At 47.6% G+C, this 12,170-nt stretch overlaps 1 protein-coding gene across 8 annotated transcripts in view; it reads right to left on the minus strand.

The window, feature by feature from the left end:
- LOC122561637 (potassium voltage-gated channel subfamily A member 1-like) overlaps nt 1-12,170 on the minus strand; it is a 203,699-nt gene that overhangs the window by 63,113 nt on the left and 128,416 nt on the right. The gene's annotated exons all lie outside the window — the stretch shown is intronic.

The following is a 12,170-nucleotide window of genomic DNA, read 5'->3' on the forward strand; positions in this document are numbered from 1 at the left end:
TGTTGGAGAGTTCTGGCGATGAGGCATTCTGCCAAATGGCTTTGACAGTCTGCTCAGGGAACCGCTCGATAGGATCCGCCGTCTCCTTTTCCCGAAGGGTCTCAAGGACACTACGTGCTGACCACTTCCTGATGGACTTGTGGTCAAAGGTGTTTTTCTTGATAAATTTCTCCACGAAGGACAGGTGATACGGAACGGTCCAACTACTCGGAGCGTTCCGCGGCAGCGAGGCCAGGCCCATCCTTCGCAACACCGGGGACAGGTAGAACCTCAGTACATAGTGACACTTGGTGTTTGCGTACCTGGGATCCATGCACAGCTTAATGCAGCCACACACAAAGATGGCCATCAGGGTGAGGGTGGCATTGGGTGTATTTGTTCACCCCCAGTCAGGAGGGAATTACCCTAGCAGTCCTCAACATTGTCTCTAGACCCTATGAAGACAATAGCATCAGGCGCAGCCCTGGCCAGGGCATTCACAACACAGTCAGGGTGACTGTGAAGAAGGTGGAGGAACACATAGCGGTCGATCGGACGGTGTTTGTGAAGAAGATTTTGCTGGAGTGCTGCGGGTTTGAAGCAGCGGACGTGTACTGCCTGCAGGATTTCCCTGCGGCAGGCTATTTCGACGTGACCTTCAGGACCGTGAAGAATTGCGAGCAGCTCCTGAAGGTCTTCAAGGAGAAGGATGGGGAACCTCTGTTCTCCAGCTTGTCCCGTTGTGTGTCCATCCTGCGCAGAGGAGTCGGGTTGTAACAATCCATATGTACAACCCCCACGTCTCAGCAGCAGATGTCCTGAACTTCTTCAGAAGATACGTCCAGGTCGGGGGAGAGAGTGCCGATGTGGTCGATCCTTTTGGGATCTGGACCAGCAAACGACAGGTCAGGGTAACCCTGAGGGTCGATGCCAGTGGGAACATCCTCCACCCACCCTCCAGCTTTGCCATCGGAGGAAGCAGAGGTTACCTGACATATGCAAGGCAGCCAAAAGTGTGCCGAACCTGCGGGAGGTCAGGCCACATGGCAGCGGATTGTAAGGTGACCGTCTGCTGAAATTGCAAGCAGGAAGGCCACCCGACCAAGGAATGTAAGGAGGCCAAGAACTGTAATCTGTGCGGAGAGGCGGGCCACATGTACAAGGCCTGCCCAAGACGAGGGGCCGCCACCTATGCACTGATGGCCGGAGGTGGCAACACGAGCCGTGGACCGCATAAGACCAACAAGGTACCACAAAACAGCTTGGGAAGGGTGTCTGGAGGCACCCAGAAGGAAGGGCAGGCTGTAGCGGAGCAGACGGCAGACAGCGGGGAGGTGCAGCAGCTGATCCAAGCTCCTTCAAGACAGACGGAGGAAATGGAAGAGGAGGAACCAAAGGAGGCAGAGGATTGGATTACTGTCAAAAGCAAGAAGAGGAAACCTCATCAGGCCCCCAAAGCCACCCAGCGAAGGGGGAAGTGACACCTACACAACATGGATACAGGCAGCTCTTCTGACGTGAGGACGGGCGCAAGGAGGGATGTCACCAGAGGAAGAGACAGAGCGCCGTGGGGAAAAAGGAGGGCAGCACCGCCTAAGCAGGAAAAGATGATCCCTCTGAGGGGATGGGTAAAGGCCTCCCCCCACCCGGTGAGAACCAAGAGGTACCCACCGGCCCACAGCTCCAGGTAACTGGGAGCAGCGGTCCTGTGACAGCCCCGCTGTCAGATGGAGAACTGGACTGTGCGGACCCTGGGCCCGACCCGAAAACACCAGAGCGAGGAAATGGCTCCAGTGTGGAGCCGGACAGCTACCTCAGCCCTGGGAGGGTCCAGCAGTTTGCCGTCACCACGGGGATGCACACATCTACCCCAGAGGGGCAAGACCAGCAGCAAATGGACACTTGTAACATCAAAAACTGTTAAAATGGGGATAAGAATTGCCAGTATCAATGTGCGTAGCATCAAATCGGCTGTGCGATGTGTTTCTATGATGGCCTTCCTGGCCAACGTTAAAGCCGACGTCCTGTTTCTGCAGGAGTGTGGGATACCGCACCTCAGCAGCTACAGGGGCTGGTCAAGCTTGTGTGGGTCCATGGGCCGTCAGTTTGGTTGGGGGGCAATGATAACCGCACCTCTGGCCTGGGTATCCTGTTGCGAGGAGGCAACTTCACCATCTCCGAGGTTAAGGAGGTGGTGGGCGAGCGCCTCCTCGTCACCAACATCATATACAGGAATGCTCCCCTGAGATTGATTAATGTGTATGCCCCAGTGGGTAAGAGTGAACGGTTGGCCGTCCTGCAGCAGCTTCCACTGTTGCTGGCTACGTCCAGGCCGGTCATTCTAGCCGGAGACTTCAACTGTATCATTGATGCAGATGGACGATCCGGCAGGGGGGACAGTAAACTGGACACAACGTCCAGAGCCCTGATGGACACAGTAAAAGACGCCAAGCTGCACGACATCTTCAGCGCCCCTGCAAACGGAGCGCAGCGTAGATACACCTGGTCACAGGCAGACAGATCTATCCGCTTAAGGATAGATTACCTGTTTGTGTCCCGAACACTCTCGGTCAGATCCACCAAGGTCAAACCAGTGTTTTTCTCTGACCACTGCCTCCTGCTGGCCAACTGTCACCTACAGGACGAACAGCGGGCTGGTAAGGAAACGTGGAAGCTGAACACAAAGCTGTTGACCCCGGGAAACATTGAGGAGCTCAAGAGGGACTACACAGGTTGGAGAACCATGAAGCCCCTCTTTGAATCCCCAGCAGACTGGTGGAAACAGTAAAAGGGAACATCAAGAGGTTCTTCATCCTCAAAGGTGTTCAGGAGGCGAGAGAGAGGCAGGGAAAACTGTCCCAGCTCCAGGAAAGTATGCAGAACCTGCTCCTGCTGCAGATGATGGGGGTGGATGTCACGGAGGACCTCAAGGAGGTGAAGGGCCAGCAAGCCTCGCTCTTTGCCTCGGAGGCCTCCAAGATAATCTTCCGATCCAGAGTCCGCTCAGTGGAGCAGGACGAGACGTGTTCACGTTTCTTCTTCCAGAAGGTGCACAAAGAGAGCTCTGAGCTCAGCAGCCTGAAGGAAGAAGATGGCTCGATAACATCATCTCAGGCTGACGTCATGAGGATCAGTAAATCCTTCTGTGCCAGTCTGTATGACGCGAAGCCAACCGACAGCGCGGCCTCCCAGTTGTTCCTGTCCTCTATCATGGAGGTCTTAGATGACAGAACACGGGAGAGGCTAGACTGGCCACTATCTCTGGATGAGCTGACCAAGGCCCTCGAGTCCTTCGAAAAGAATAAAACTCCAAGAAGTGACGGCTTACCGGTCGAGCTCTATTCCGCTCTGTGGGACTTGATTGGCCAGGACCTGCTGGAGGTGTATGTCAGTATGCTTCAGGCAGGTACCATGAGTGAATCCATGAGGAAAGGCATCATCACCCTCATCTACAAGCGGAAAGGGGAGAGGGAGGAACTCAAAAATTGGAGACCAATCTCACTGTTGAATGCGGATTACAAAATTCTGACAAAGGTAATCGCCAACTGGATCAGGTCTGCTCTGGGGTCGGTGATTCACCCTGACCAAACCTGTGCTGTACCGGGCAGGATGATCGCTGAGAGTCTCACACTCCTCAGGGATACAATCGCCTACGTGCAGGACAGAGGGTTGGACACCTGCCTCATCAGCCTGGACCAGGGGAAAGTCTTTGACAGGATATCACACAGGTATTTGAGAGATGTTCTCTCCAAAATGGGCTTTGGGGAGGGAATCTGCAATTGGATCAGACTGCTCTACACCAACATTGTCAGTGCAGTCTCAATCAATGGGTGGGAATCAGATAGCTTCCCAGTCAGATCTGGAGTCAGGCAGGGCTGCCCTCTCTCTCCTGCCTTGTTTGTGTGCTGCATAGAGCCATTTGCCGAGTCCATCAGGAAGGATGCGAGCCTGAGAGGGGTGACTATTCCTGGCAGCGGGGGCCTGCACGTTAAGGCCTCCCTGTACATGGATGAAGTTGCCGTTTTCTGCTTGGATCCGCTGTCCATGCACAGACTCCTGTGCATATATGACAAGTTCGAACGGGCCTTGGGGGCCAAGGTAAACCGAGGCAAGAGTGAGGCCATGCTCTTCGGGAACTGGGCCGACCAATCCTCAATCCCCTTCACTGTCAGGACCGACCACCTAAAGGTGCTGGGTATTTGGTTCGGGGTGGCTGGGGCGTGCGCCAAGTCTTGGGAGGAGCATATCAGCAAAGTGAGGCAGAAACTGGGCAGATGGAAGCTACGGTTGCTCTCCATCGCGGGAAAAACCCTGGTCATCAGGTGTGAGTCACTGTCATTGCTGTTATACGTGGCACAGGTCTGGCCTATTCCCAGAACCTATGCCGCTGCAGTCATCTGGGCCATCTTCCAATTTATATGGAGGTCAAAGATGGACCGGGTCCGAAGGGACTCATTGTACCAAGATCTGGGCAACGGAGGAAAAAATACACCCAATGCCACCCTCACCCTGATGGCCACCTTTGTGTGTGGCTGCATCAATTCTGGATTAGTGGTGCTGGAAGAGCACAGCAGTTCAGGCAGCATCCAAGGAGCAGCAAAATCGACGTTTCGGGCAGAATGCCTCATCGCCAGAACTTTCCAACAAGCACCAAGACATGGCTTGGCTGATGGTGAGAAGGGCTCTGCCTGTGAGTTCCTTTATGCACGCCCAGACTCTCAGCCAAACCGCACGCTGCCCTCGAAGCGGCTGCGGGGGGGACGAAACTGTCACACACCTCCTTCTGGAATGTGCCTATGCAGAAGAAGTCTGGAGAGGAATGCAGTGGTGTTTGTCGAGATTCATCCCGAGCAGCACCGTGACGCGGGACTCCGTGCTCTACGGCCTGTTCCCCGGGACGCACACCGAGACGAACATCAACTATGCCTGGAGGATCATCAACTCGGTGAAGGACACTCTCTGGGTGGTCCGAAACCTGCTGATCTTCCAGCTGAAGGAGTTGACCCCGACTGAGTGTTGCAGACTGGCACAGTCCAAGGTCCATGACTACGTGTTGAAGGACGCGCTGAAGCTTGGGGCAGCTGCCGCCAAAGCGCGGTGGGGAAAGGTCACCGTGTAACGTCTGCCTGCCTAAAGAAGAACAGGGGGCCCACGCAGTCATTTGGGCTCTGCTGATGCCTCAGCTAAAAGTGTAGTCGTACAGACCTGTAAATAGGAATGATTACTCTGTTTTGGTATGCAAAGAAATGGAATGTTTACATATGTATGGCATGTCCAACTGTACAGATCATCAAATTATCTTATGAATAAAGTATATTTTTGAAATTAAAAAAAAATAAACAAGGAGCCCTCTGCTGATTGCCACCTATTGACTTCTCTTCCATGTTGAGCACCACTTGGAAGAAGCACATGGTGTACTCTGGACGGGGGGTCTTCTGTATCCCTTATTAAGCTTAGCTCAGTAGTACCATAGTGACCAGGCTGGCTGAGTCCAAAAGGACGCAATTGCCAGAATGGGTTTGTAACAGCTGATTACAGAGCCAAAAGGAGGGAGAAACGTATTTGACCACATCCTTACCAATCTGCCCATCAGATGCATCTGTCCATGATATTATTGGGTAGGAGTGCCAGCACACACATATTGTGGAAATGAAGCTACATTTTCACATTGGGGAACCCCCATTGTATCGTGTGGCATAACAATTGTGTTAAATGAGATAGACATATCAACTCAAAACTGGGCGCCCGTAGGCACAAGCCGCAGCAACATTGTATTCAGCCACAACCTGTAACGTCATGGCCTGTCATATCCTCAAATCTACCAAGACTATCTGGCTGTGGAACCAACATTGAATCAATGAAAAGTGCAGAATGGCATGTGCAGCATCAGACATACCTAATGCCTTAGCATTAACCTGGTAAAGCTACAACACAGGACTACTTGCATGCTAAATGGCAAAAACAGCATGCAGCAGACTGAGCTTAGTGCTCCTAGAACCAATGGATCAGATCTAAGGAATGAAGTTCTACCAAATGTGGTCACAAATGGTGTGGTACAATCAAGGTATTCCTGTATCTTTCTGAATTGTTTTCGAGTCTAGAGTGTGGTGCGGGAAAAGCACAGCAGGTCAGGCAACATCTGACGAGCAGGAGAATCGACGTCTCGGACATAAGCCTTTCATCAGAGCACAGGATATACTCTGGGTGTATAATGTACTTCAGTATCCATTATTACGATTGGCTCAGTAGTACCACAGTGACTAAGCTTTCTCCTGAATTGTTTTCAAGCTTTGTTTTTCTTTTGTGTAATAAACTAACATTGTTTTATCAAAAATACATTGACAGCCTCATGTGAACATGTTCAGTGACTGATAACCAAATTACAAAAGGAAACCTTATGTTCTATCAAGTAAAGCTTCACTCTGGTGTCTCACTTGGTGTGTATTACCATTAGCTGGGAACATAACAAAATGGGTTCTTGGGTCGGATAGACTCCAGTGCATTTAACCGAGGAAGTGAAGGTACTGGTTGTATAAATGGAGAGTTATTATGTTACATGGATTGGAATTTCAAAATGCTTTGAATTTTGCTAACACATTTCTGGGAATAGAAAACATGACAGGAGATTATTTGATATCTTTGACTATGGATACACTAAGTGAGTTGGCAGATGAATTAAAGGAAGAAATTAAAGCAAGATCTTGGAAGGATGAGATGCTTAAAGTGATTAACCAATATTTAGAGCTAGAAGTAGAGATAACTAAAATTGAGATGTCACCATTAGGACCTGCTAAGATTGTTCATGAGGCGGAAGGTGGCTTCCCAGCAGATATGCTCATGACTTTGGAGAAGTCATATCATAATGAAAGATCCTTGTCTCGACATATTGCAGAAATGTAGCCTCATTAATTTAACTGTTGGGAAAATTATTTCTGACTTTATTTCCCTATTACACAACAGGCTGCCTACCCTACAGAGTCAAATATCAAAGTGGCATCTCACAGCCAGCTTTGTCCTAAAAGCAATCAATTCTTTCATGATTGAATACTCTTTGACTTTTAATTCTGAGCTACTTTCGGACCAGAACAAAGTCCTAAACTGCACTCAGTGAGCCACCGGGGTAGTATATAATGGGATTCTTACTTGAGAACACCCCTTAGCTATAGCTGTAAACTGAGGGTCTGACATAAGAAACTCAGTCTGGAGATGCCCTGCTGGTATGCTTCAATTTACATGGGGGCTGATTCCAAATACACTTTACGCTCTGACCACCAAGCTCCTGACACCCTCCCCCACCCCTCACAAACACTACCCACTTCTTCATTCAAGATCCCCCAACCCAAGTATCATTCTGCTGTTAAACACTGATTTCTCTCCTTATCTTTTTAGTGGCATCCAAACCTGTTGTAGATTCATGTAGAAAGTGCAAATAACAGATATTCACGGACAAAGAGAAAAACAAATAAAGAGAGGCCTGCAGACATATGCAGACACACATACCACTCATTGCAATTTTTTTTGAGTTGAGTGGGTGCACCCTGCAGTCTCAGTGTTGCTAGGCAGTGCACGTCTCCATGTTCGTTTCATGGTTCAAGGTTAGGAAGAGAATTCTTTGCTGGTAATACTACAATGTGCCCCTCTGTTTGAATAAGTTTGATGTGTCTCACTATTCTGTGACAGATAATTCCACAGAGCTGCAGAATACATTTCTAGATGACATTCAAATTTATTGAGTGATGATTGAAGTAAAAAAGGTGAGATACTGCTCGTGACAAAAGGTGAACTGATGGCGAAATTGTTGCAAAATTATTCCACCAGCTTTTGCAATGCTATATCACTGAAATAAATCAACAAAATTAAGAAGTACATAGATTATATAAACTTACAGTAAGTTTTCAATAGTTACTTTATTATCTTTAGGTTAATAGAAAGGTTGAAATTAGCCTTCCCAATGAAAAAAAGAACGGATAGCTCTGCTGATCGGGCAGCTACTGACTGGCTTTTGCTCATGCATTGGTCCCAGGAAGATAAGGCTGAAGACTGGGAATGTGCCCCACATTGGAGAAAGTGAGGACTGAAGATGCTGGAGATCAGAGTCGAAAGTGTGGCGTTGGAAAAGCACAGCAGGTCAGGCAGCATCCGAGGAAGAGGAAAGTCAACGTTTCAGGCGTAAGCCCATCATCAGGAATGTGGAGCGAGAACGGGGCTGAGAGATAAATAGTGGGGTGGGGTGGGGCTGGGGCAACGTAGCTGGGAAGGCGATAGTTAGATGCAGGTAATTGTGATAGGTCAGCAGGGACGGTGGAGAGGATAGCTGGGAAGGAAGATGGACAGGTAGGACAGTTCAAGAGGGTGGTGTGGGTTGGAAGGTTGGATCTGGGATGAAGTGGGTAAAAGGAGATAAGGAGAGGGGAGTTGAAGTGGTTGGCCACAGGGCATTGGGGTTGGTGGGTGCGCGCGTCCCAGAGATGTTCTCTGAAATGTTCTGCAAGTTGGCCCGTTCCTCCACAATGTAAAGGAGACCACATCGAGAGCAATAAACACAGTAGATGAAGTGGGTGAATGTGCAGGAAAATCTCTGCTGGATGTGAAAAGATCCTTTTGGGCCTTGGATGGAGGTGAGGGGGGAGGTGTGGGCGCAGGTTTTACATCTCATGCAGCAGCAAGAGAAGCTGCTGGGTGTGGAGGGTGGGTTGGTAGGGGGCATGGACCTGACGAGGAAGTCACAGAGAGAATAGTCTCTGCGGAACGCAGATAGGGGTGGGGAGAAAAATATATCTCTGCTGGTCAGGTGTGATTGTGGTGACAGAAATGGTGGAGGATATTGCGCTATATTCGTAGATTGGTGGAGTGAAAGGTGAGGACCCAGGGGGGTTCTATCCTTGTTGCGGTTAGAGGAATGAGGTTCAAGGGCAGAGATGCAGGAAGTGAGGAAATGCACTGGAGTGCAGTGTTGATCATGTGGGAGGGGAAATTGCGGTCCATGAAATAGGAGGCAATCTGGGATGCCCTGGAGTGGAACTGCTCCTCCTGAGAGTAGATACCATGGAGGCAGAGGAATTGGGAGTAAGGGATCACATTTTTACAGGAGGGGGAAGTGGGAGGAGATGTAGTCAAGGTAATGTGTGAGTCAGTGAGTTTGAAATACATGTCCATGTCAAGTCGGCTGCCAGAGATAGAGACGGAGAGGTTCAGGAAGGGGAGGAACATGTCAGAGATGGTCCATGTGAACCTAAGGTCAGGATGGAAGGTGTTTGTGAAGCTGATGAGCTGTTCAATATCCTTATGGGAGCACAAGATGGCACCGATACTGTCATCAATGCAGTGGAGGAAAAGGTAGGGAATGGCGCCGGTTTAACTGCAGAAGATGGACTGTTCAATGTACCCAGTGAAGAGACAGGCATAGCTGGGGCCCATACGAGCGTCCACGGCCACCCCTTTTGGTCTGAAGGAAGTGGGAGGATTCAAGGGCAAAGTTGTTGAGGGTGAGGACCCAGTTCCGCCAATCAAATGAGTATACCGGTGGAAGGGTTCTGGTTGGATCAGCAGGAAAGAAGGAAAAGGAGGGCTAGGAGACCTTCACCATGGTGGATGGACATGTACAGGGACTGGAGGTCCATGGAAAAGACGAGGTGTTGGGGGACGGTAGCATAGCTATGATACATCCATCCCTTCTAAAGGTATAGGATGATATTCGCCTACCCCGACCTGAGGGAAAATACCAGACATTTCAGTGCAACATAACCCTCTTTACCTCCTCTGATCTCAAATGGGAGTCTGTTATTTTCTCCCTTACTGAGCTGTTCTATTCTTCACCATTCCTAAAGCAATATGCTTTTTTTTTGTGATAAAACCTTTCTTCCAGGCAAATCTAAACTCTTCAGAATGCAAGTATGCTGTGAATTGACTACATCTCCCACCTAGGGAGACTTGCTTCATACTTTTAACTTGCAGACTCGAGGGCAAGATTCAAGTTTCAGATCTTCCCTTAATGTTTCATTCGTCCTTTTCTGACCACTACACATCAGCATATTACGTATCATTAAGCCCATAATACAACCAATGCTCCAACTTTATGGAAATACTTTCATTTATTTAATAGCACTTCACATTTCATAGAAATAATGTATATTTATGTGTATGCAGATTTCATTCTATTTAGCCGACAAACTAGGCTGATTGGCTGGACGTGGAACAGTAAATCATTGCTGAAGTTAGCGCTTGCCTGGAAACACAAGATATTGGCTAGTATTGTGATTGAACCCATGACCTTGGCATTCTTAAGCATGCTGTAACCATCTGAACTAACTAGCTGGTACACTGTGGATTCAGATTATACAGTGAAGCTATTAGCATGACTCCAGTAATTGGCTATTAATTTGAATGAGTTCTAGTGAATGGGCATGTAGCCTAATTGACCTGATAGTCTATTGCTCAATACTATCTCTGAAGCAAAACTCTTCTGTGCTTTATTTTGTTTTAATCATGATGATCAGTGCTGTTATTAAAGTTCATATTTTTGTCTTTCCGAAATTACAAAGATATCACCCAACATATTCCTCATGTTCTACATGTCCATAGTGTTCAAATCATGACTTGGGGTAAAACCTATTACTGAATTTTACCCTCTGTAGGTTCTCAAGTATGGAAACTCACACTTCATTTCCTGTGAGAACCTAGAGGCTGTTATAACCCTGGCATGTATCACTTAATCACTTTTATCTGATTTACCCATTTGCTGAGAGGTGCGAGCGGAGAGTGAAGGACTGCTGGGAAGGCGAGCATAACCGTTTACTTCATCTTTTAATCTCTTTCTAAATGAGTAGGTTTGGCCTTGACTTTCCATTTTGATTTCTGAATCCAAAAAAATGTAAACCTGGATTATTTGCAAAGTGTTGAGGCTAAAAGAATTAAATAATGAAAACAGAATGTCCAAACATACTGATGTTGCCTCAAATCTTTAAGATTACCAGGTGACCTCTGAAATAACTCCACAGAGGTCAGTATCCCATCACTAAGTCAACTGTTTTACACATGGAAAGTCCTTGACACTGGTCCAGCTCCCTCAGAGCCAGCTCTCTGGGTGTCAGAATGCCTGACACTTCTGTATCTATCTGTCAGCCAGGGCTCCCTAATTGGACCAGGTTGACAATCCCAGTCAGGGAACTCATGTTCACCTGGCTGACCTCATTACAATCATTACAACCTCATGAAGATGTTTAAAATGATCAAAGTTAAAAAAAAATCACACAACACCAGGTTATAGTCCAACACTAGCTTTCAGAAAGCCGCTTCTTCGTTGGGTAGTTGTGGAGAATAAGACCATAAGAGACAGCAAAGGATTACAGTGCCATGCAACTGAAATGATATATTGAACAAACCTGGAGTGTTGTTCAAATCAGTAGTTTTGACCTTGGCTTTTCATTTTGGTTTCCAAGTTAAAATATTAACCTGGATTATTAACAAAGTGTTGAGGCTAAAAGGATTAAACAATGAAAAACAGAATGTGCAAATATGCTGGCGTTGCCTTAAATCTTTAAGATTACCAGTAACAACAATCCAGGTTTGTTCAATATTTCATTTCAGTTGCATGACTCTGTAATCTTTTGATATAAATTCTGTGCCTTATGGTCTTATCTTAACAACCACCTGATGAAAGAACAGCACTCCGAAAGCTACTGCTTCCAAATAAACCTGTTGGACTATAACCTGGTGTTGTGTGATTTTTAACTTTGTCCACCCCTGTCCAACATCGGCTCCTCCACATCATAAAATGATCAAAGGATTGGTGAGGATTTATACAAGTTTCTCTGGTTCAGACGTTTTAAGTAAAGGGACACAATCCTAAAAATTAGTCCGAGACAACTCAGAGTTGATGGCACATTACAGTACGAGGTTGCTTAAGGCTGTTGTCTTTGGGGACTGTGTCTCTAATTTTGGATAAATTGATGAGGCCATGTGATCTGTTCTGAAATTTGTTTGACAAAAGTGGGCATTAATGATTAAAGGAAGGCTCAGTTTATTTGTGATAAAGTTGTAAGCTACTCACACTTGGACACAATGGCAGCAGTGTCTTTGCTTGCAGTAATTGAAGCTCCAAAGTACTAAGAATGTCAGATTGTAAAGAGTTCAACTTCAAACTATTGATTCGCCTTCAAGTGAAAGCAGAATGGAGTCTCAAGGGAAGCTAA

Source organism: Chiloscyllium plagiosum, chromosome 23 (assembly GCF_004010195.1).
Source record: "Chiloscyllium plagiosum isolate BGI_BamShark_2017 chromosome 23, ASM401019v2, whole genome shotgun sequence".
NCBI lineage: Eukaryota > Metazoa > Chordata > Chondrichthyes > Orectolobiformes > Hemiscylliidae > Chiloscyllium > Chiloscyllium plagiosum.